The following is a 25,678-nucleotide window of genomic DNA, read 5'->3' as shown; positions in this document are numbered from 1 at the left end:
TTGCTGTACTTTTTTGTTAATTTACCGACCATGATGCCCCGAGGATGGTTTAGTCCTTTGAATGCCCTTGTGAAGGAACTGATCTGGGGGGATGATAGACGATGCATCACCCTGCGGACGGTACAACGCCCGATGGAGAAAGGAGGCCTGGGGGTGCCAGATTTTGAATTGTATATGTTGGCTGCCCAGTTGCAGTGGCTGGCGCAGTGGATGGAGCCAGACGTGGCCAGGCTTTATTGTTGGCCAAATTATTGAGAACAGCAGTCAGCTGAGTGATGCAGCTTACAACCATACACACCTGGAAACGCTGTGTGCGTAAGTTGGGTGGGACCCTGTGGTACTCCCCATCGCTGCCCTTGGTTGGGCTCCCTCATGATGACCCGCTGACGGTGTTCACGACGGAGCAGTTGGAGACGTGGACAGAGGCAGGCTTAGACACGGTGGGCGATTGTTATCAAGATGGCTCACTAATCACGTTCACAGACCTGATGGATAACTACGGCCTTTCTCCCGGCCAGTTCCTGCAGTATGAAGCATTGGTTCGCACCTTTGGACAGTTATGGGGGTGGGAGGCAGAGATAAGCCTGCCACTCCCCCGGTACACCATGCTCTGAATAGATTGGGCACAGCAGGGCCCTAAGTGAAATGGCACCACGAAGCATTGGTTGCCACGGCTACTGGTCCCATGGTGGATCTCCGGAGTAAGTGGGAAAGGGCGATAGACAGGGAATTCACAGATGGTGAATGGGATAAGGTACTGAGATCTCACAAGAAAATATCGAGGAACACCAGGCTTAAAGATACACAATTCAGGGGCGTGGCCTGAGGTGTCAAGATGGCGGACGCACTCTAAGAGTGCTCTGGACCCCCTTCGTCATCCGCCTGGCATCCGCCCATCCTCAGCTGCAACTTACCGTTTCCAGAAGCGGATCTTGTTCCCCCGCACTGTTTGCTTCCGTCCAGTCCCTTTCGCGAGCGGATCGGACTCCTCCTCGCTGAGACCTGTCTTTCTCCTTCCATCAGCCCCGGCCCTCAAAATGACGGCCCCGGTAGTTCCCCGCGCCTAGGCGGGTGCTCCCCTGCGGCGGCCGCGCCTGCTACAACTGCCGCCGGAGCCTTCTCGGAGCTCCACCGTAGGGCAGAGGACGAAGAAAATAGATCAAGAAGGAATAACCTGTGCTTCCTGGGGCTTCCCGAGGGAGTGGAGCAGGGCCGCGCCAACACGTTCGTGGAGACCTAGGTGCGCTCCTGGATGCCCAAGGACGCCTTGTCACTGTGGTTTGCTGTTGAACGGGCTCACCGATCCCTGGCGCCCAAGCCTCCGCCTGGGGCCCCTGCCCGTCCCATAATCTTAAGGGTCCTCAACTTTCGAGACAGAGACACCATTCTTGGGGCAGCTAGGGCACAGGGGCCACTGCATTACCAGAACAGCAAGATAATGGTCTTCCCGGACTACAACAGGGAGGTGCAGGCCCAACGTCGGACCTACGATGAGGTCAAGCAGAAGCTTCGCAACATGGGTCTCCGATATGGTCTCCTCTTCCCGGCCCGGCTACAGGTCATCTTCCAGAATAAGACCCTTTTCTTTGACAGCCCCCAGGCGGCGTGGACCTGGCTCACAGAGGAAAGGCCCCTCCTGCCCTGGCCGGCCTCTTCCCCCACCCAACGGGCTCCCCAGCAGCCGTGCCGGGCCCTCCCTAAACCCCAGAGGCGCCGGACGAGGTCCCGCAGAAAGACAGACTGCCGTGGGGAGACGTCCCGCTCTCCGGGTGCGACGTCCCCGCACCCTCCATGCCGAGCCTCGGTCCGGGGTTCTAACACTCCTAGCCCGACCTCCTCACTGATTGACTTGAGTGCACACCCGGGTCCCTCGAACAGTCTGCGCCACACCCATTCCGACTCTGACCTGTCTAGGAGCCCAATGCTACGAGGAACCGGAGAAGCTTAGGTCACCTGAACGATAACACACGGCAAGTGCGCTTCTCATATTCCTCTGAGGCGCCCCAGGGGTAATGCTCTTTGAACTTCCCAGGAAGGGGGTGATCTTATCTCCTCGACACCGACGACTCCATGAACTATTCCCTCCTTCACTCCATGGACTCAACTTGCATTCTTTGTTGTTTACTTGCCCAACGTGTAGTTGTAGCTGTTCACGATTATCTTATCCTAACTCGTGGAGGGGGGTCCATCTCTGCCATAGTCATGTTCCGCTAATCATTTTAGCTTAGCGACCAGTCTCTTGTTGTTTAACTTGTTTTCCTTTTCAGGGTGACAGATGCTTTACGTTCCGAAGTGTAGGGTGGGGGGGAAGTAGGGGCAAAGGGGGGGGGGGGGGGGGGAGGGAGACCGTTGTCTCCAGTTTGTTTGTTGTTTTTAGCTGCCTACGGGCCGCTGTTCTCTGTTCCTTTTGATAGCTACGCATGCCTACGCGCTACTAACGACGACATAAGACTCACTTCAAAGTACATCTCCTGCCCAGAGGTCCCGGCCAGGGGAACACGTTCACACCGGGACCAGACACTGCCTGCGCTTGCACCTTCTCTTCTCTATACCACTCACTACGATGGCGTCTACCCTATCTAGGGCCCTCCACGTGGTCTCGTGGAATGTCAACGGCCTACTAGACCGCATAAAACGCACCGCTGTCCTTCGAAACGCCCACCGGTATGCACCGGATATCCTGTTCCTGCAAGAAACACACCTTCTGGGCACACAATGTAATTTCCTCGCCCGGTACGGTGTTGACAGGGTCTGGCATTCTGGGTTCACGAGGGGCTCTCGGGGGGTGGCCATTTTACTCCGGAAAGGGCTGCCCTTCACCCTGACACAAGCCGACGCGGACGCACAAGGCTGCTTTATGGCCCTGACGGGTAAGATTGAGGGACATCCCATTAATCTCCTATGCACATATATCCCTCCTGCCGTCATGGTCCCTGCCCTCCGCTGCCTCACACTGGTGCTTTCCTCCTTTCCACAAGGCCTGACGGTGATAGGAGGCGACTTCAATGCTGTTTTACAGTCCTCATGTGACACAACGGGTACCCCATCGGCTGCCCGCCTTGCCTCTGCAAAACGATTATCTGACTGGTCCTCGGCCCTGGGTCTCTGCGACACCTGGAGGGTGTGGAATCCCCGCCAGGTCCAATTTACCCACACGTCGGCGGCTCACCACACCCACTCTCATATCAACCTGTTTCTACTGTCGGCCGTGGACTGTCAATTGATGTCCGGGTCCACAATCTTACCCAGGGGTGTCACAGACCACTCTCCCTTCGTCTCGGCAACCCCCCCTGGCGTCACCCGGACGGTATGGCGATTGAATGCCTGGTTCCTGCAGGATGCCAACTTCGCTTGGGAAGCCACTGCAGCAATATTTTTCCACGAATGAGGGCTCGGTTCCCTCGTCGGGCACGCTGTGGGAGGCCAGCAAGGCCGGGATGCGCGGGGTGGCTAGGGGTTTGGTCCACTCGAAACGCCTGGAACAATCTGCCAGACTCACGCAGTTGGAAGCCCAGGTGGCGCAGCTGGAGGAGGTCCAGGCTACCAACGACAATGAGGACTCCACCCGACAGCTTACCCTGGTCCGAGAAGAATTTCACGGATCTCGATGGAGTCCACTAAATGCTCTGGCGCTCTTCGGTTGCGCGGGTGTATGGTTGGGGTGACAAAAATAGCAAACTTCTTCACAATCTGGTGTCCTACCCTAGAGCCAATCACATTATTCCTGAGATTCTGGATGGTACCGGAACTCATCACACCACCTCCCAAGACATTGCCCAGACGTTCGCGGGCTACTACGCAACCCTTTACGCAGCCCGCCCCCCCCCCGTCCTCACTGGCGGCTCTGCTGACCGAGACCGGGACTGAACTGTCCTGCCTCTCCAAGACGGATTCCGAGGCCCTGGACTGGCCATTCACCCCGGAAGAGATACACGGGGCTATCTCACTGTTGCACTCTGGCAAAACGCCGGGGCCCGACGGCTTCCCTCAAGATTATTACGCGGCCTACCGAGACACATTAGTTCCGCACCTACAAGACCTGTTTAAGCACATAATCGAAGCGGGGGCCTTCCCACCAGAGAATGATGTGGCCACCATAGTAATCCTTCCAAAGACGCAGCCGCCCTCCCTCGTGTGTACGGACTACCGACCCATTATTTATACCAAAATTAAACTTTTCGCCACCGTGGTGGCCCAACGAATCCGTCCCCACTTACAAGAACTGGTGCATCCCGATCAATGCGGCTTCCTGCCCGCCCGGGGGACCCGACACTGCATATGCCGTCTCCACCTCGCCCTTGCGCATCGCCATCTCCTCACCCCGTATCTTGCACTGCTTTTCCTAGACTTTGAAAAAGCATTTGATACGGTGGATTGGGGTTACCTGGGGGACGTGTTGGAGAGGATGGGCTTCGGCCTCCCTTTCCGACGACTCGTCCGGGTCCTCTACTCCACCCCCAAGGCGAGGGTCCTCATCAACGGCGTGGTTTCGGAGGCATTCCCTGTCCAGAGGGGCACCCGCCAGGGCTGCCCGCTCTCGTCGCTTCTATTTGCACTAGCAATGGAACCCCTGGCTTTTCTCATCCGTCAGGACCCCCTCATCCGCGGCTGGGCTTGGGATGCGCACCAGATCGACAAAATTGCCCTGTACGCTGATGACGTTCTCCTTTTCCTGGCGGACCCGGAGAGCTCAGGCCCGCGATGTCTGGACACCCTTTCGGCCTTCGAACGGGTCTCCAGCCTCAGGCTCAATCCGGCAAAGTGCACCCTAGTTCCCTTGCACTCTTCTCGGGCGTGCTTCGACTGGCAAACGACCATCACCCTGCGGAGGCAATCCTTCAAATATCTGGGGGGGTGGGTGTCGAGTGGGCCCTGAATATCACGCCCCTGGTCACTAAAGCCAAGGCGGACCTCAGAAGATGGCAGACCCTTCCACTTAACCCCTCGGTAGGAGTGCTCTTTTCAAAATGATGGTCCTCCCCCGCTTCCTATACATCAAACGTGACCAGTCATCTCCCAGGCGGTTGGTTTCGGGAGCTGGACGAAGTCCTCACACGATTTTTATGTGGTGGGGGGAGAACACGTGTGTCTCTAGTGCATTGCTGCATACCCCCCTATGATGGAGGAATGGGGGTTACTAATCTCCATCTCTACTATTTGGCCACGAGGTTGATTGTGATCCACGACTGGTTCGCGGGCGGCTGGTCCGACCCGGTGTACCGAGTGGAGATCCGGACGACGGATTTTGCGCAACTCCAGGCATACCTGTACGGGAGCCCAGTCCCCCGGGATCTCCCCCCTATCACTAGAATGGTGCTCATGGCATGGCGAGCTGCTCTACGGTACGTTAAATGGGATCGGAAACTCACCAGGCAGACGCCTCTGTGGAGTGGGGCCTGGCTAGAGGAGGTCTCGTCCCTCCAGCACTTCCGTAAATGGGACGACATCGGGATCTCGCAGCTCGGGGACGTTTGGGTGGGGGGACCACGTCAGATCGTTTGCAGACCTACAACACAGCCACTCCCTTCATTCCTCCCAATTCTACAAATATTTGCAGTTGAGGCACGCCCTCCAAGTCCACAAATAGGCCCCCACCTCCCTCCCTGAATTTAGTCCCCTGGAGGCCCAAGTGATGATGGGGAACCTGGGCAGAGGGGGTGTGTCCCGGATTTATCGCTACTTGGTGAACAATGGTCCAGCGTCCTTAAACTCGCTTCGTGCCCGGTGGGAGGGACGGTTGGTCCCCCTAGAAGACGCGGACTGGAGGGACGCCCTTATGGCACCCAAGACCCTGACGACTTCCTCCAAGCTGCGTCTAGTCCAACTCTACTACCTCCACACGGCTCACTCACCCCGGCGCGAATGTTCAGCGCTCGCTTGCGGTCCTCTCCAGCATGCCCGCATTGCACCCATGCCCCAGCCGATTTTTATCACATGGTGTGGCAATACCCCGCTCTTGCACCGTTCTGGGCAGGGGTGGAGCGCGAACTTACGCAAGCTATAGGGTGGGAGGTCCCTCATGACCCGCTACGCCTGATCCAGGGAGTGTTCGATGGCCTTGATGGATCACGGGCAGACAAGCGTCTTTTGGGCACGGCTGTGGCAAAGCGTGATATCACTGCACTTTGATCCCAGGCCGCCCACAATGAGGGCCTGGAGGCAGGGGGTGGACTGGTGTGGTACCCAAGAGGAGCCCCTCATCGAGGCTGTCCAGAACTCTTTGGCAAAATATGGGGCAAATGGTTTAATTTATCACCAGTGTGAAAGGTCTAAATTGTAGTGCATGTGCTGAGCAACAGGCGCCGGCAGGGTTTCGCCCACAAGTGTTGTTTGATTCAAATCGTATCCCACTTAATACAATGTACCTGTACAATGTGTATGAATGCTACCAATGTGTTTCAGTGCTGAAAAATTCAATAAACTAGATTATCAAAAAAAATATATACACAATTCAAATAAATCCATAAGGTGTATATGACGCCTCATAGAGTAAATGTTACATATAGTGGTGAGATGCGAAAGTGCCCGAGGTGTGCATATGTGGATGCCGGTTTCATACACGACATGGAGTTGCGGCGTACTACAAGTGTACTGGGAAGGAATACTGGCTAAGATAAAGGAAGCATTGGGGAGGGAACTGGCGCTGTCAATCGAAGTCTGTTTGTTAGGGCTCTTCCGACGTCCTCCTAAACGGAAGCTGGGGAATTGATTTATAGACCTGGCCTTGGGCCTAGCTAAGAGACGGTTTGCGCTGGTGTGGAAATCCACTATGGAGCCGCAGGTGACCAGTTGGAACAGTGAGGTTGTCAGTTGGGCCAGAGCGGAAGCCAGAGCCTTGAGCTGGGAGGAAGCGAGGGGCATCTGGAGAAGGTCGATAGCGGATTTATGGAAGGCAGTACTGGTGAACTGGGAAAAGCCGGAGCAAGCATGAAATGTTGGTGAGGAGTCACTGAGCGGTAGAGAGTGATCTGCACTTGCTCACACAGATGGGCATGGCAGAAGAGGACGGACCATACCCAGCAGATCACTTTTGGGAGGATGGACAAGCGGCCCTAGTGGCCGGGAAGCATAAGCAGTGGGTGAGGGAACAAGGCCTGTGGAAGGAGAGCCTCTCTCCTCTCTTTCCCGCCCCTCCAGGTGACACATACACAGTGAGGAATACACTGCGTAATTGCTGAGACTCATACCTGAACCCTCAGAATCGGGTGCCCCCTTATCCCCTTTGGCAAGCAGTATTTTCTTTGTTTTCCTTTTAGTGTTTCTTTGGTTTATTTTTCATTCTATTGGATTATATGCTCAAGTTCACCTGACTACAAGCACAATCGTTGAGGACATCACCTGAACCTGGATCTGGGGCCAGAGTCGCTCACCAAGACAGGGCAGGGTAGCAGCGTTAGACAGGGGTCATAATAGGCACCTTTTGAGGCGGTGGGCTAGATTGGCAGTTCCTAAGATTACAAATGAGGTTGATGGCATTACGCCCTACCCCAGGACTGCAATTGAAATGTATGTTAACCAGTCTAAAGAAATTTTATTTTGCAAATACTGTATTGTGCAAATGTGAAAAAAACCATAAATGTTAATAAAAATGTTTTTAAAAAAATAGAAGGGTTGCGAGAGACAGCTCCCAGCACAGACGCAGACAATGGTGCGAGCATGGCGTGAGGCCACAAAATTACTGGGATGGTACAGCAAGCTGATGGCTCAGACCCCGCTCAGGGACTGCGATGGGCTGCGGGAGGTGGGCCGCTTGCAGGGTTTTCGGAGATGGAGCATTATTGGGATTGACCATCTTGGAGAAGTCTGGCGGAATAGGGCAATGATCTCTTTCGAGGACCTCAAAACAGAATATCAAATGGCGGACAGTGAGCGCTTTAGGTACCTACAGTTAAGACATGCCCTGCAATGTCATGTACTCGAGGGGGAACAATTACCCGAATACTCACAGCTGGAGGACCCGCTCCTCTTGGACCCGATGGTAGAGAGGGCCATCTCTTTCACGTACTGGAGGGAAGCGTGAGAATCGGACGTGAGACTCCTGGAGGATGATGACTGGGTAAAGGCCTTACAGTGCCCTAGAGAGATAGCCATAAGAGCGCGCTTCCAACTGATTCAACTTGGACTTTTGCATAGGTTGTATGCCTCCCGGACGCTTCACATCGATGGGGGCACAGTGAGTGGGACCGGTGTGCCAGGGGGTGTGGGGGAAGAAGGCTCGTTTCTCACATAATATGAGTATGTCCCAATATTCAACAATGCTCGGAGGGAGTCGTTAGAGTTATGGCCGAGGCCACCGGTCTCCTGGTCCCGATGGAGGCAAGATGGCATATACTGGGGCTCACGGGGGAGGAGAGATGGCCCAAGCACATGGGAACATGGCTCATGCTATTCTCAGGAGTGGCGATGAGAAATACTGCGCGCACATGGGGTGCAAGAGCCTTCCACGTGTACGAGACTGGGAGTACGACATGGATTGGTGCCAACAGGCAGAGAAGGTTATCAAAGTAGGGAGTGCCCCAAAAAATGAGAAAAGATCTGGACCCATTGGGAGGAATATAGACGCCAGTAGACAATAGTTGGAAATGAGTAGCGGCACGGGTGGGATCGGGATACAGGCATCGGGAGGTGGTATTATGTTAAATTCCTATAAAAATAATGTATGGTCAATTGGTAAACAACCTTCCTCCAATTCACCAAAATACTGTAACTCTGTATATGCAAAGACTATATTGGTGAAGTAAGCAATTGCTCAATAAAAAGAACATTTAAAAAAAAAAAAAGAAATAGGTAGGACATGTGTACTTAAGTTTTGTATTTCCTGGCAGTGAAAAACTCCTGAAGTTGTTTTTCACTGTTGTATGGCCTATCTATTCCACTGACTATCTATCGCAGGGTTACCTTATTACTTTTAGTAACTGCTAAATGTAGATTGGAAGAAGATCGACATCTGCTGTATACACTCAAATGAATTGCAATTTTAAATCCTTTTTAATTGTAAAGTTGGATTTTAAGTGACAATTCTCAAAAAAACTACAACTTTTAGAAAGCTGGCATTTCCTTGTCCCAACCATTTGTGCCTTTTGACCGTGTCCTGGGTCACATGACTGTGAATGGCTCTGCTGCTGGGGTTTGTGTATTGCTTCCAGACAGTAACACAAAGGAGGCTTAGGTGTGGGAAGGATGAGCCATCGAGGCAGGATGGCTGGTAGGAGCTGTATCCAGCCTTTTTTAAATTTTTTTTTATTTACTTGAGTTTTATATAGCGCTGGCTAGACCCCTAGGTATCAGAACGCTTTACATGAGGAAAGTTACATAGGTTACAAGTAACACATTGTTACATAAGATAAATCAGTTACAAGTTACATCACTTGGTTCATGGCGTGTAGAAGGGTAAGGGGGTAATGTAAAAGGGTAAAGGGGAGGGAGATAAAGCGGAGAGACGAAGGAAAGTCTGCTCAATGTCCGGCTAGGTAGGTGACGGCCGAGGGGGAAGTCCACAGCCCATCTCCTCAATAGCTATCAGGCAGCTACACCGGGCATCAGCCAAATAGCTAGGTCTCCACTGAAAAACATGTAAAGATCATAGAAGACGAGATGAATGGAGAGTAGAGGGGTAGGGTGAAGGGGAAGGAGGGAGATACGACAGAGAGACGAAGGAAAGTCTGCCCAAAGTCTGGCTGGGTAGGTGACGGTCGAGAGGGAAGTCCACAACCCATCTCCTCATTAGCTATCAGGTAGCTCCACCGGGCATCAGCCAGAAGAAAACAAGTTACTTACCTGTAACTACAGTTATCCAGTATTGGTATCTTTCATAGATTCACATGCCTGAATCATTCTCCGTCACCGAGGCGGGAGTCCCATGGTAAAATACAAAAGCAGTGCCTAAGTAAGTAATAGTTGTAGGCTAAAAGAAAGCCAGAGGCCTAAAACTTAGTAGCCTATCTACATCATTATACAAAAAGAACTAAAAAATAGTTCCAGCCAATCAGCCACCAGCACCCTATAGAACCTTTCCAGCAGAGGCAGTTCTCCTCAGATTTTTTTTTTTTTTGAAAAACTTTATTGTGCAAAATAGCATCGTTACAAATATGGGCCTACAACCACCAGGGCCAGCCGCTAGTAGAGGCATATCAATTGCTGGATGTCACGAAGCAGTGACTGATCCCCAGAGTCGAAGCAGGGTTACAGGAGATATTCAAGCAACTCAGAAGCTAGGCAGGATACAGATATTTTTAATTTTGAAAAAGAAAAAGAAGGAACAAACAAAGAAACAATGAAACAAAACTCAAGGCGAGAAACAGTCTAGATGGTGTTGAGCTCCGACGGGGGGATCCCACCATACCAGGTAGAGAATCAGGAGGACAATAAAGATGACCTGGGGGGATGGGGGGGTAGGCAGCGGGGTAAGTCAGAACAGTCAGTCAAAAGGGTACAGTATTCCAGGAACCTCAGGATCAGGGTGACAGAGAAGTGTCTGGAGTATCTACAAAAGGGGGCGTACAGATGTTACCTCGGTAGGTGTTCCACTGACCCCAAATTCTACCCCACGCCCCAGGCTTGCCCCGAACCAGATACACAGTCTTCTCTCTGCACATGCACCAGTCCATATTCTCCTTCCACACTGACACGGTGGGAGGCCGTCGGGAACCCCAAAGCTGCGCAATATCCCTCTTTGCAATCATGTTCCCCAGTGCCGCCCACCGGGCCTGGGCGACGTTGTAGTCATTCGGCTCCCATACATTCAACAAACATCGACGAGCCTCCGGCAACAGAGCGACCCCGGTAACACACTCCATTACAGCATGCACACGGTGCCAATATGCCGCAACCTCGCGGCACTCCCAAAGGATATGAAGGAAGGTGGCGCTCATTCCACAGCCGTGCTTACACAACTCATCCGAAGAAAAACCCATCACAACCAAACGAGGACCCGTCATATAAACACGGTGAAGAATTTTGAGCTGGACGAGACGGAGACGGGCAGGAATGGCAACCTCTTTCGGGGAGGACAGTGCGGACAGCCAGTCTTCGTCATCCAACTCCAACCCGTCTCCGGTCCAGGCCTCCCTAAGACGCACGAGGAGGTCCGCCCGATTGTTGATTAATTTCTTATGAATCAAGGAAATCGTACTATCGGGCAGATGACCATCAAGTATACGGTCCTCGAGTGGTGAAGATGCAGGGACTGTGGTACCGGCCTCGAAGACCGACAGCAAAGCGTGGCGGACCTGTGCATATCTGAAGAACTCACTCTCACTCAACTCATACTCACTCTGAAGCACCGCAAAGGACTTGACCGCACCTTTCACCCAGAGATCACCCACTCTGCTAATGCCAATCATATCCCAGTAATCAAAACCTTTCATTGTCCAGAGGCATCCCAATCTGTCCGATGCAAACAAGGGGGTCGCTCGTGTCAGGCGATCATTCCATCCCACAGCCACATTGGCATCCTTCCACACACGTACTGCAATCTTAGTGGGTCCCGTTAGGTTCCTCCCCGCCGTCCGAGAGTAGAGCGCTCTGTTGAAGTTGCCACCGGGCAACTGATATTCATCCATCTCAAAAGCCGGATTCGGACCGGGTGCATACGTAGCATGGTTGATGGCGGACAACTGGGAGGCCCAATAATACCTCCTGATGTCCGGGAGCGCGATGCTCCCGTCATACCAGGGGAGAGTCAGTTTTGCCAGAGCGATACGTGCGCGGCCGTCCCAAACAAGTCTCCTCTGTAAACCCTCCACCTCCTGAAAGTAGGCCGCCGGAATAATATCAAAGGAGTTCTGGAGTGCGTAGAGAAATCGGGGCAGGGACATTATTTTAAAAAGTGCTGCTCGACCAAGTGGCGACAACGGCAATCTACGCCACCGAGCCACGTCCAACTTCAATCGCCGCAGAGGGGGGAAGGAGATTATGCTCGTGGCGGACCGCCGGGTCCAACGATACGTAGACCCCCAAGTACTTGAAACCGGATTGCGAAATTTGAATGGGAAACCTATTCGATAAGTGGGGGAGGCCACCGGAGATAACATACACACACGATTTAGACCAATTAATGATCAAATCGGAGTTTTTACAGAAAGAGGTGAGGACGTCAAATAGGACGTTAAGGGATTCACGCGGGGAGGTGAGGTACAAAAGAATATTGTCGGCGTACAACGAAACCCGGTCTTCAAAGTGAGGGGCCCACTGAATGCCCTTTATCGATGGTTCTCATCGGAGCCAGGCTGCAAGCGGTTCGAGAGCAAGAGCAAAGAGCAGGGGGGACAGCGGACACCCCTGCCTAGTACCCCTCCCGAGAGCGAAGGGCTGGGACACCCTACCATTGACAACTACCTGAGCTAGCGGATCCGTATATAGAAGTCTCACCCAACTAATAAACCCCGCACCGAAACCGAACTTCGCCAGAGTGGCCCAAAGATATGGCCATTCTATCGTATCAAAGGCCATCGTGGCGTCCAAGGAAGCCAAGATGGCCGGCTCGGAGAGAAACTCCGCCCTGGCGAGAACGCCATGTAAGCGCCGCAAGTTGAGAGCAGTGTTCCGGTGCGGAATGAAAACAGATTGATCCGGATGAATCAGGTCACAGATGACAGCGAGTAAGCGATTAGCAAGGACCTTGGCGAGAATCTTCGGTTCAGCATTCAATAGGGAAATAGGCCTGTATGAGGCACAACGATCACGAGGCTTGCCCTCCTTAGGAATCACAACTATAGTGGCCAGACGTTGGTCACTAGGGAGGGAACCAAGCTCACGCGACTCCAGAAACATATCACGGAGAAACGGTGCGACTTTATCCGGGCGCAATTTGTACAATTCAATAGGCAATCCATTGGGACCCATAGCTTTGCCAGAACGAAGTGAACAAATCGCGGTAGCAATCTCATCGGCCGACAGCGACGCCTCCATGCGCTCTCGATCCTCTTCAGACAAGCAGGGCAGCGCAATGTCCCTCAACAAGATACGAGAGTCATCCTCATCTCTATCGGACACCGGGGAGTAGACCACACGGAAATAGTCAGCAAAACACTCCACACTCTCGCCAGGGTCAGTCACATGCACACCGTCAGAATTCTGAAGCACAGGGACCACACGGTTCACTCTCTCCTTCTTATCAAGCCATGCAATCAATTTACCCGCCTTATCCCCTACATCATACAGTCTACCTTGCTGTTCCCTGTACATTGTCTTGGCAGCATCCATAACAAGGGATTTATATTCAAACTGTTTCAAGCTAAGGGCGTGGAGCCTATCCTGGGTGACACCTAAGTCGAGATCAGCCTCCAACTCCAGTATTTCGGCCTCCAGCTTCACGACCTCCGCATTCTTAGCTTTCTTGGTCTCGACTATTAAAGAGAGGGCCTGTCCACGAATAACAGTTTTGAAGGCTTCCCACAGGGACACTGAGGACGAAACAGACCCCTCGTTCTCCAGGAAGTAGTGGTCGAACGATTTAATGAGGCTGTTACGAGTCTTGGGGTTGCGCAGACGCCAAGGGTTAATAGGGGCGATCCGCCCCGCGGCTTGCGTCCCCGTGTCGAAAAGAAGCCACACAGGGGAGTGATCTGAAATGCCCCGGGCCAAGTGTCTTACCTCCCCAACGTGGGGGGACTGGGCCGCGGGCATGAGGAAGTAATCAAGCCTGGAGAGACTCCCATGAGCCCCGGAGTGGAAGGTGTATTGACATTGCGTCGGATGCATTAACCTCCAGCAATCCACCAAACCAAAGGTGTCCAGAAACCCACCAAGCCATGATTGGGAAAACGGGAAGGGCCTGGGGGGGGGTGGCGATCCAGATCGCCGAATAGCACGGAGTTGAAGTCCCCACCCATGAGGAGAAGACTATCGGGGAGTTCCAGCAACATCCGACCAACATCAGAGAAAGTGGAGGTCTGGACTCCTCAGATTTTCTTAGCACAAGTGGGAAACAAGGATCCCAACTAAAGAACTGTCTCGCCGGGGAGGAGGGTGGGTGCATGTGAATCTATGAAAGATACCAATACTGGATAACTGTAGTTACAGGTAAGTAACTTGTTTTCTTATCCAGTATTGGGGTATCTTTCATTGATTCACATGCCTGAATCATAATAGCAAGCAGTAAGCGAAAACAGTGTCGTTTGCGGATGGTGGGAGACAGGATTCATAAACTCCTAAAACGCATCCAGAAAGGTTGGAACATTAATAAGCTAGTTATACTGTCAAATAAACAGAATGCACTTTAAGAAACAGTACCTATGAAAGGCAAATTTAAAATATATAGAAATGCATAAATTCGAAACCCTGCTCAGGGTGTCGGCCAATGTGTTGTGAAGCCCTTTGACGTGCTCTGCTCTTAGGGTTATCTTCTGGGCTGTAACCCACTCCCACAGCTCCTGAGCCTCCTGCGAAAGAGACAGCGACCTCGTTCCCCCCTGCTTGTTGATGTAATACATGCTGGTCGTATTGTCGGTACGGACCAGCACTGAAGAGCCCGCAATCCTCGGGAGAAATGCTTGCAGAGAGAGAGAAAGATGGCGCGAAGCTCCAATCTGTTGATATGCTGTTAACGGTATTATTGGGACCATCTTCCTTAAATCTGCAAGTCTTGGAGATGGCCTCCCCATCCCTCCATGGAAGCGTCTGTTGTTATAACGAATTCTGGAGGAGTTGGTAGAAAAGAAAGACCCGGAGCCAAGTTTGCCGTCTGAGACCACCAATGCAGAGAGTCTATCATGTGCATTGTTACAATGATGGAGTTGTCGAACGACCCTACGGCTTGCTGCCATTACAGATGCAATTCTTCCTGCAGAGGTCTCATTCTTAGTAGTGCCAACGGTACAAGGTTTATTGCAGATGAGCACATCCCGAGAAGAGAAGTGAATATCCGGACAGAAACTGACTTTCTTTTTGTGCTTGATATTGCCAATTTTTGCAGAAGGAGCTGGTGGTCTTTTGACAAGAATACTTTGCACTGTATGGTGTCTACCATTGCTCCCAGAAAAGGAATCAGTTGAAGAGGACGCAGTTGAGACTTTTTTTCGTTGAGAGTGAGGCCTAGCGCTGAAAAGAGACGCAGGCATGCTGAGATAGCCTCTTCGGTTGTCTGCTTCGAAGGACCCTTGAGCAACCAATGGTCTAGATAAGGAAACACTTGTATTCCTTGAGATCTCAGAGTCGTTGCCACTGGTGAGAGACATTTCGTGAAGATCCTTGGTGCAGAGTTCAGTCCGAACGGAAGCACCTTGAACTGATAGTGGACGCCAGCCACTGTGAATCGAAGATATTTGCGATGCTTGGGCTGTATAGGGATGTGAAAGTACACGTCCTCCAGATCCAGAGAAGTCATAAAATCCCCTTTGTTTAGGCAGCTCAAAACTTCGGCAAGCGTAACGAACTTCGGCAAGCGTAACCATCCAGAAACTCTGTTTCTTCAGAAATTTCTTGAGTTTGCGGAGGTCCAGAATCGGGCGCCACTCTCCTGATTTTTTCTTGATGAGGAAAAGGCGAGAATAGAACCCGGTCCCCTTTTGAGATGATGGAACCTTCTCTACTGCATTCTTGCAGAGCATTTTTAAGGCTTCTTTGAACAGTAAGTGAAGATGAGGGGAAGGGGGACCCCTGGGCGGGGTAGTAGGTGGTCGTTTGATGAATTCCAGGGTGTGACCATTGTTGACTAGGTCGAGAACCCATCGATCCGAAGTGATCTGTTCCCACTTGTGTGCAAAAGCTGAAATGTTTGCACCCACGGGGAGGGAGGGAGGGATGACTGGCGTCCTGCGGAACTCATTGTTTTCTGTTGGCATCGCGACTCTGATTGTTCGATCGCTTTCGTCCACCCTGGCGAGAGAAACTACTTGAGGAGAATTGTCTGTATGATGATCGCCCGTAAGGCTGTCTATACTGTGTCTGATATCGTCTATTTTGTTGATTTTGATACCCTCCTCTTGATGCAAAGCCACAACCTCTTGCACCTCGGAAAGATCCACGCCTATATTGGGGAGCAGCCAACGATTTAGCAGTATCGGTATCCGTCTTTACAGCAAGGAGGGCCTCATTTATGTGTTTTCCAAATATGGACTCGCCATCATAGGCCATGTCTATAATTTTTTGCTTGTACCTCTGGCCTAAAAGATGTTGCTTTAAGCCATCCTTGGCGTCTAAGTACTGCAGCACCAGCGAGTTGTCTAAAGTTGGTGTTAGCGATGTCCAGAGCGCAGTCTATGATCTCAGATGCGGCTCGTTCTCCTTCCAAAAGTATCTTCTTTGCATCTTGTTTACGGTCCTCAGGGATGTGGTCCATAAATTCTGACAACTCTGACCCCATCTGGCGGTCATAACGGCAGAGTATGGCCAAAGAATTTGCTGCTTTAATGGAGGTTGCTGCCATAGTGGAGAACTTTTTACCTATAAGGTCCAACCTCCGTCCTTCCTTTTCCGGCGGCGTTGATATTGGCGTAGCTGGATTTTTGGATCTTTGTTGGGCGGCTTGTGATATAACGGAATCTGGTTGGGGATGACCAATCAGACAAGATGGAGTTTCCAGAGGAGCACGGTACTTTTTGTCAATGCAAGGAAGGACAGCCGGTATAGAGGCAGGCTTTTTCATAATTTTTATCCCTTCATTCCAGATATAATCAATGATGGGAATCGCTCTTGTGATCTTCCTGTGCTCTTCTCTAAAGTCATACAAGAAGCAATCCGTTTGTTCCACTGTGACTGGCAATTGAAATCTGGTTGCAGCACGTTGCATCAGGTTGTGAAAGCCGCCAATATCCTCAGGAGGAGAATCCGAAGGTTGAGGAATGGGTGGAGAAGGCATTGGTATGATATAATCATCCCAAGGATCAAAACTAGTATCTTTATCCGGCACTTCACCCTCTTCGACCTCCTCCTCATCAGAGGAAGTAGTATCATGGTGTGATTCTGGTACTGAATACAAAGAAGGGGTCTCTACCTGTAGATTTCTAAACGTACAAAGTATCGTTATTGAATAGATCAACACAAGGACTAAGACAAGGGAAGGGAACAAACAGTTAAGTCAAAACATAATCAAAAAAACAATTTTATAAATGTAATAATATTTTTTAATTTTTTTTATATATTAAATCAATTTCAAATGAATGAATTCAGTACATAATCTGATAAATAATTAAAGCTAAAGAATTTTCAGAATAACAATAAAGATACTGGACAAGGTCCCAGGCGTACTCAAAAACTCAACGACTTACACATTCATACCGGGATCAATCCACAACATCAACACTCAACATATACATTCACATATAAAAAGAATGCTCAATTAACGAACATGGCTCAGTATGTACACAGAATCAAATGAACATTCAAAATCGTATTAGGCGACATATGTTCAATTTTGAGGAATAGGAACTTGGGTGGGCCACATGTAGGCGCCGACGCGCGTTTCGGTGAAAGCACCGAAATGTTGGTGTCACCTTCCTCAGGGCGAACAAAGCCTTGGTCTTAATATAATTATGTGCTGGGACCTATCAAAAAATAATAATAGAGTACTTATATTATATAAATTAATAACATTGCTTATCCAAGTCAAAAAACATAAGTGAACCAAAGTCATTAGTCGTAAGTGTTGACAGAACAACTGGCAATAAATAGAAATCTTGATCCCTACGCAGAGGGATAATTGATAAAAGGAGGGTACACTAGATAAACCAAGACGTATAATCAAAAAAGGAGAGAAAGTGTTCTTTATTCAAAATAGAAAAGGCAGGGAAAGAAAGATAGAAAGAGGAGGGGTAGAAAAGGGGGAGGGGGGAGGGAGGGGGGGGGAGGGGGAAAAAAGGAAAAAGGAAAAAAGGAAAAACGGGGAAAAGAAAGAGGAGAGAAAGAAAAAGAGGGGGACATCAGAGATCGTTTGCGCTCACCTGTAAGATCACGTACGAGATAAATGCAGGATAGCTCAGATGGTGGTCATTCAATGCTTGAGCTGGAATGCTTCAGCCAAAGAGAGCATACAAAAAACGAAAGAACAACAAGGTTGGGCATACGGATCTTTAGAGGGTTCAAGCTGTCAGAGCAGGTCATAATGGTGAGGATTCAAAGGGTCTATAGTAAAAAAATATGTGAAAAACACTGCGATTTTAAGTGTCTGCAAAATTGCATCACTGTTCAGGAAAGCACGACACTAGGAGTCACGTAGAACATTAAGAGACGTAACGAGACCTCAGATGTGAGGACACTGGCAGGATACAAAAAACTGCTGGAGGCACATAAATAAAGACAAGAATAAAAGAGATTTACCTAATAATCGAAAATGCGCTCCCGAAATCAAGTGCAAGAGCCTAATTAAAGGAATTCCGGGTGCGAGAAGAGGTATCTACCGATCCTGCAAAAATTAAGTGACAAAGAGTAAATTGTAGGCAGATACATAACAAACGAATCGTAAAAGAAAAAGAGGAACCAAATAATAAAATCAAGCAGTCTCTACCTGAGTAGACTGAATTTGACGAGCCTAGGATGGATGGAACAGGGTCTTCATCGTGGAAACCACGGGAAAGCTCCTCGTGATGAGAAGAGACAGGGCTATAGAGCTAAACGTAAAAATATATATAAATAACAGATAAGAGATATAACGTGGCAAGCGTACTGGTAAAGAGGAAAAGGATCGCGACTATAGGGCGTACCTGGTGTAGTGAGAGTAAGTAGTCAATCCGGCGTGCTCCGGGCAGTAGCGACGGGTTCAGGAAGATTTAATCAGTCCGAGGAGCAAACGCGCAAGGCAGGCGCTGTTCAGATGGACCAATCGGCTAACGCGTCAAGGAAAACCACAAAATCAACCAGACAAGCTGGTTTGTGTTACTAAACATTCTGTTATGAATGACAAACTTAGGCAAATTATCAATTCACAATGGCACCTGCTCAATCTAGATTCGGAAAACGCCCATATCCCCAAACCTCTCTTTGCTTTCCGCAGAAATAAGAACCTGCGAAACTGGATAGTCAAAGCTAAACAGCCTGAAGCCAGAAATTGGATACAAAGGTCTATCGAGGGATCGGCTCCCATCAAAGGAAACCACAAGTGTGGCTCCAGCCATGCGTGCGCCCACGCCATAGTTGGCGACAATATCTGCATAAATGACTACAAGGTCAATATGAAAGATATGACCAACTGCAGGACTCCCAACTGTATTTATGCCATCCAATGCCCCTGCTCTCTCACCTATATAGGCGAAACAGCCAGAGAGGTAAGGATACGCATAGGTGAGCATAAATCCAATATCAGAAGGTCAAAACATGGAGCCCCGCTAGTCGACCATTGGGCCCAAAAGAATCATTCTGAAACTGACCTTCGCTGGACAATTCTTGAAAAGATCCGTGCCCAAAGAGGAACGGACAGCAACAATACACGGAGGAAATTAGAAGTTTTCTGGATTTTTGTCCTTAAATGTAAGGATAGGGGCCTGAACGAATCCATCCCTTGGGAAAACGCCATATGTTAAATCTTCCCCAGACTATGTTTCCGTTTCATGAATACCATACTAGAAAGTACATATAGACATTTGACTATATTAGCTTTCGTGGTTCTTTATCTGCACAACTATATGCATTTCTACACATGTACCCAATCTATAGTTGGTATCCATAGCTCTCCATCTTTTCGCCATTTTTGTTTTGTATCTTGATCAGTATGTTTATTTTATTAATTTACATTTTTTGACTCTCGACCGGGCCCACGGTTTTGTTTTACTTTTTCCCCCGTATCTCCTCCCAGAGAGACCCGTTTTTCATTTTCCATTACCCCTTTTGTATTTCGCTTAACACGTCCCGCCCATGACGCGTTCACCTATTGGCCTATTTAAACAGCGCCAACACCGCGCGGTTGCTCTCCGGACTGATGATTTCCACCTGAGCCTTGTGTTATTGCCTGGAGTCTTCTGGATCCCGCGCCACGCATCTTTTCCTTGACGCGTTAGCCGATTGGTCCATCTGAACAGCGCCTGCCTTGCGCGTTTGCTCCTCGGACTGATTAATTCTTCCTGAACCCGTCGCTACTGCCCGGAGCACGCTGGATTGACTACTTACTCTCACTACACCAGGTACGCCCTATAGTCGCGATCCTTTTCCTCTTTACCAGTACGCTTGCCACGTTATATCTCTTATCTGTTATTTATATATATTTTTACGTTTAGCTCTATAGCCCTGTCTCTTCTCATCACGAGGAGCTTTCCCGTGGTTTCCACGATGAAGACCCTGTTCCATCCATCCTAGGCTCGTCAAATTCAGTCTACTCAGGTAAAGACTGCTTGATTTTATTATTTGGTTCCTCTTTTTCTTTTACGATTCGTTTGTTATGTATCTGCGTACAATTTACTCTTTGTCACTTAATTTTTGCAGGATCGGTAGATACCTCTTCTCGCACCCGGAATTCCTTTAATTAGGCTCTTGCACTTGATTTCGGGAGCGCATTTTCGATTATTAGGTAAATCTCTTTTATTCTTGTCTTTATTTATGTGCCTCCGGCAGTTTTTTGTATCCTGCCAGTGTCCTCACATCTGAGGTCTCGTTACGTCTCTTAATGTTCTACGTGACTCCTAGTGTCGTGCTTTCCTGAACAGTGATGCAATTTTGCAGACACTTAAAATCGCAGTGTTTTTCACATATTTTTTTACTATAGACCCTTTGAATCCTCGCCATTATGACCTGCTCTGACAGCTTGAACCCTCTAAAGATCCGTATGCCCAACCTTGTTGTTCTTTCGTTTTTTGTATGCTCTCTTTGGCTGAAGCATTCCAGCTCAAGCATTGAATGACCACCATCTGAGCTATCCTGCATTTATCTCGTACGTGATCTTACAGGTGAGCGCAAACGATCTCTGATGTCCCCCTCTTTTTCTTTCTCTCCTCTTTCTTTTCCCCGTTTTTCCTTTTTTCCTTTTTCCTTTTTTCCCCCTCCCCCTCCCCCTTTTCTACCCCTCCTCTTTCTATCTTTCTTTCCCTGCCTTTTCTATTTTGAATAAAGAACACTTTCTCTCCTTTTTTGATTATACGTCTTGGTTTATCTAGTGTACCCTCCTTTTATCAATTATCCCTCTGCGTAGGGATCAAGATTTCTATTTATTGCCAGTTGTTCTGTCAACACTTACGACTAATGACTTTGGTTCACTTATGTTTTTTGACTTGGATAAGCAATGTTATTAATTTATATAATATAAGTACTCTATTATTATTTTTTGATAGGTCCCAGCACATAATTATATTAAGACCAAGGCTTTGTTCGCCCTGAGGAAGGTGACACCAACATTTCGGTGCTTTCACCGAAACGCGCGTCGGCGTCTACATGTGGCCCACCCAAGTTCCTATTCCTCAAAATTGAACATATGTCGCCTAATACGATTTTGAATGTTCATTTGATTCTGTGTACATACTGAGCCATGTTCGTTAGTTGAGCATTCTTTTTATATGTGAATGAATATGTTGAGTGTTGATGTTGTGGATTGATCCCAGTATGAATGTGTAAGTCGTTGAGTTTTTGAGTACGCCTGGGACCTTGTCCAGTATCTTTATTGTTATTCTGAAAATTCTTTAGCTTTAATTATTTATCAGATTATGTACTGAATTCATTCATTTGAAATTGATTTAATATATAAAAAAAATTAAAAAATATTATTACATTTATAAAATTGTTTTTTTGATTATGTTTTGACTTAACTGTTTGTTCCCTTCCCTTGTCTTAGTCCTTGTGTTGATCTATTCAATAACGATACTTTGTACGTTTAGAAATCTACAGGTAGAGACCCCTTCTTTGTATTCATTTTGCCTTTTCCCCTGAATCTCTACCTTCATTCATGCTACAGGGGTTCCCCTCGTTGTAGTGATTCTGGTACTGAGCCAGAAGGGTGAGGTGGCGAATTTAGTACTTCCTTCTGCAGTAGTGAGTCTGGCTCTTCAGCAGGTAAAGGTGGTATGTCAGGGACAGCCTGATGTGGGGGAAACAGTTGGCGGTAATCCGCCAGCATGACCTGGAGATCTTGTATGAGTGTACGAGGAAGATGACTCGTTTCCCTATGATCCCAATCCCTTCTGGGATGTCTGTAATGTGGTGTAGAGAGGCCTTCCTGGTAATAGAGTTCCTGGTAATCCTCTTCCTCATCTTGGCATTTAATGTGAAGTTCCGAGGGGTGCGAAGCAATGCAGAACGGTCCGTCATCATCTTCCTCATCAAATTCCTCATCCTCTACATAAGTCTCTAGGATATGAGATGGCAGAAGAGGAGATATCTTGCTATAATCCTGTCTATGGTAAGTCTTTAGTTGAAAATGAGTATAAGAAGTAGGCGTAGTTTGAGAAACGGGTGGAATCGCCCTCGATAAACTTCTCGTCGTCGTACTCTTCGTGACAGGATCGTCGTCGGGCTCTTAGTTGACGGGATGGTCGTTGAAGGGCTCTTAGTCGACGGGATCGTCGACGGGCTCTTCGTCGTCGACGGGCTCTTCGTCGACGAGCTCTTCGTCGATGGGGTCGTCGACGGGCTCGCCGTCGGCGGAATCTTCGTCGTCGACGCGGTCAACGTCGAGGAGGCAGACGTTAAAGATAGAAGTACCTTTGTCGTCGATGGGAGCTTCGTCGACGAGCTAGACGTCGATGTGGTCGTCGACGGAGACTTACAAAATGAATTCTTCGTCGACGAATCTTTCAAAACAGGCTTTTTAGACATAGTAGGGATCTTGGAAGACACAATAGGTGAAGAGATAGCCGTAGTGGAGACTGTAGCCGTCGACAGAGGGGCAGCAGAAGTCACAGAAACCGTATGAGAGGAAACCAGAGTTAGAGTCTTCACCTGGGTTTTACTCACGGTTTTAGAGGCTGAAGGTCTTTTAGATACCTCAGAGGGCGAAGACAGCGAAGACCCTGAGGATAATTTTAGTGATCTCTGTGAATGGTCAGAAACGTCATGAGAAGCCTTGTGATGCTTTCTTCCCTCACTGGAAGAGCTGTCATGCGATCTAGCCCTTTTTCTAGACGTCGAGGCCCTGTCATCCTCCTCAGCCGAGGAAGATTTCAACCATAAAAGCAGCCTTGCCTCCCTGTCCCTTAAAGACTTAGCAGGGAAGATCCGGCAAATTCTACAATCCATAACAACATGTTTAGGATGTAGGCAGTAGATGCAATCTTCATGTTGGTCGTCCACATGGACCCTCTTCTTCTCACAGGTCCTGCAAGGTCTTAAAAGAGCTTTGGAAGGTTCTAGAGGGTAATGGTGGCTGATTGGCTGGAACTATTTTTTAGTTCTTTTCGCATAATGATGTAGATAGGCTATTAAGTTTTAGGCCTCTGGCTTTCTTTTAGCCTACTATTACTTACTTAGGCACTACTTTTGTATTTTACCGTTGGACTCCCGCCTCGGCGACAGGGAATGATTCAGGCATGTGAATCTATGCAAGATACCCCAATACTGAATAAAGCTAGGTCTGGGAGGAAAGTTCAACAAGGTCGAAGTCCAGAAGGGTAAGCATGATGGGGGATAGGTTTAAGGTCAGGTCGAAGTCCAGTTTTTGTCCCAGAGTAGTAACACAACGTGGTAGGGACTACTGTGGCAGCCATCTTGGGGTCAGGCAAGGGAATTCTGACCTTGGTGTTACATTGTTAGATTGCTGAGACGGTGGGGTAGAAGCGGCGGTGTTTCCTCTTACACAGGAAGACGAGGCAAAGTAATGGAGGGGCATCAGGAGGGTGATCAGCTACTCACCATGAACTCCACCACGTAGTCCTAGCCAGGTGAAAAGAAATTGAGCTGTGTTTGGAGTTGCGGACCACCATATTTTCACTCACAAATTAAATTAATCTACATAACTCCAACATAAATCCTTCTCATTGCATTCCTCTTACGAAAGAATGACCATTCTTAGAAATCGCCCTGAGTTTCTACAACATTAGTCTATTTTATGTGTTTAAGTACAGTTTAGTGTTCGTCAATTACCTGCACCATTAGTGCTTCAAATGGCAGGCTTATACCTGCAGCTGTGGGTGTAGCAGAATGAGGTTTTTATTGTGAATGGACAGTCAACCACACCCTTCCTGCGTGAGTATAGGTGATAAGGAAAGTTCTCAAACTGCTACTTTTCCAAGTCAATGCATGTCCAATAATACGGAGTCAAAATAAAAATTAACTTGTCCCAAGTTACTCCAGGAAGCCCCCTTCTGACTGCTCGCTGCACAGAAAGTGGTGTTTCAGTGCCTTTGCTTTACTACAAGCAAATTAGCAAAATGGTCTAAATTCCACACAAATTAAACTCCTTCAAGTAGCCAATAATAAGACCGTTCCGCTCAAAGAATATAGCATTGGTCATAAAAACAAACAATATTATATTATAGGACTTGCGAGCTGCTCTGCCCTAACAAATTTATTAATGTAATGTTCTTTTAAATTTTGATATCTGGAGCCAGAGTTGTATAAAATAGCATTTGGTTATATTTGTTCTGGTTGGACTTATACGGTACCTCTTCAGCAGGACTAACATGGTCTCTGTATCCGACCTGCCCTGTATTGCTGTCGCCCTGAACTTGTGACTATCTCCAGGTCTAGCTTGACCAGCTGACCATGAGTAGGTTGCATGATGAAACAAAGCAGGGAAATACGCTGCATGCCTTTACCACACACTTTTTACCACGCATTTTTTTTAACGCAAATGCTTTTACAACGTATACCATTACCACGCATTATATATATATATATTTATATATTTACACACACACACGTATATATACACACACACACACACACATACATGTATGTATGTGTATATATATGTATGTATGTATGTGTATATCTATGTATGTGTATATCTATCTATCTATCTATATATCTATCTATCTATATATTTACATATTGTGAGAAGTCGGATGTCCTGACGGATCGACAAAAGGGAGAATCCGGGCAGAACAGGCACTCACGTCCGGGAGCTGTTAGCGCTCTAGCTGCAGTGAGGAAGGAACCGGAAGTGTCCGTGACGTCACACACCCCGGACGAATAAAGAAGGCGGGACGCGGAAGGAAGGTCGTCGGATGTCAGAAGGAGTAGAGTGAAGACGACTGGTGCGGGAGCGTTAGTGGCGGTGACAAAAGAAGAAGGAGACGGAGCGCCGGAGGAGACGACGGAGGCACGGCCACAACGGCGGCAGAGAATACTAACAAGCCCGGCGGCCCGGAGGAGAGGGAGGACGCCCCGGGTCCCTACGCCACGGCCCAAAGCACGGGTCGTGGCTCAAGGCGAGTACCAATAGATGGGGCATTCTGGTGGGGGGGGGGTGGGGAGTTGCGGGGCTGTAAGGCACGATATTGGTGGCGGTAAAGAAAAGAAAGTGTCTGGCCCCTCTTTGCTGCACAGGTGGATCTCACCCTTCCCCACACAGCGTCTGGTGGTGGCGGCACATAACGTGTACACGAATACACAGAACATTAAAACCGGTTTTCTTTTATTTTTTTTCTTTCTCTGCTCCTTGTCTACGTTTCCTCCCTTACCTCTGAGGGCCCTGGGAAGACGTGAGAGCAACGCTCAGAACAGGACCGAAGCCCGAGGAGTTTGGATTTCAGCAAGCCAAGAACCATCCCTCTGCAACTCCCTCATCCACTTCACATGCCCTCTCATCCACTTTACAGACTCTTGTTTTTGCTTTGTTAAAAAGACAAAATTGCTTCCTTGGGACTTAAGTACAAAGGAGTGCGAA

The 25,678-nt window shown here is 48.9% G+C and overlaps 1 protein-coding gene across 2 annotated transcripts in view; it reads right to left on the bottom strand.

The window, feature by feature from the left end:
* Window positions 1–25,678, bottom strand: part of MON2 (MON2 regulator of endosome-to-Golgi trafficking) — a 1,036,128-nt gene that overhangs the window by 579,596 nt on the left and 430,854 nt on the right. The gene's annotated exons all lie outside the window — the stretch shown is intronic.

Source organism: Triturus cristatus, chromosome 4_1 (genome assembly GCF_964204655.1).
Source record: "Triturus cristatus chromosome 4_1, aTriCri1.1, whole genome shotgun sequence".
Taxonomy (NCBI): Eukaryota; Metazoa; Chordata; class Amphibia; order Caudata; family Salamandridae; genus Triturus; species Triturus cristatus.
Note: the sequence above shows the minus strand (reverse complement) of the source record. Positions and strands in the feature narration are given on the sequence as shown.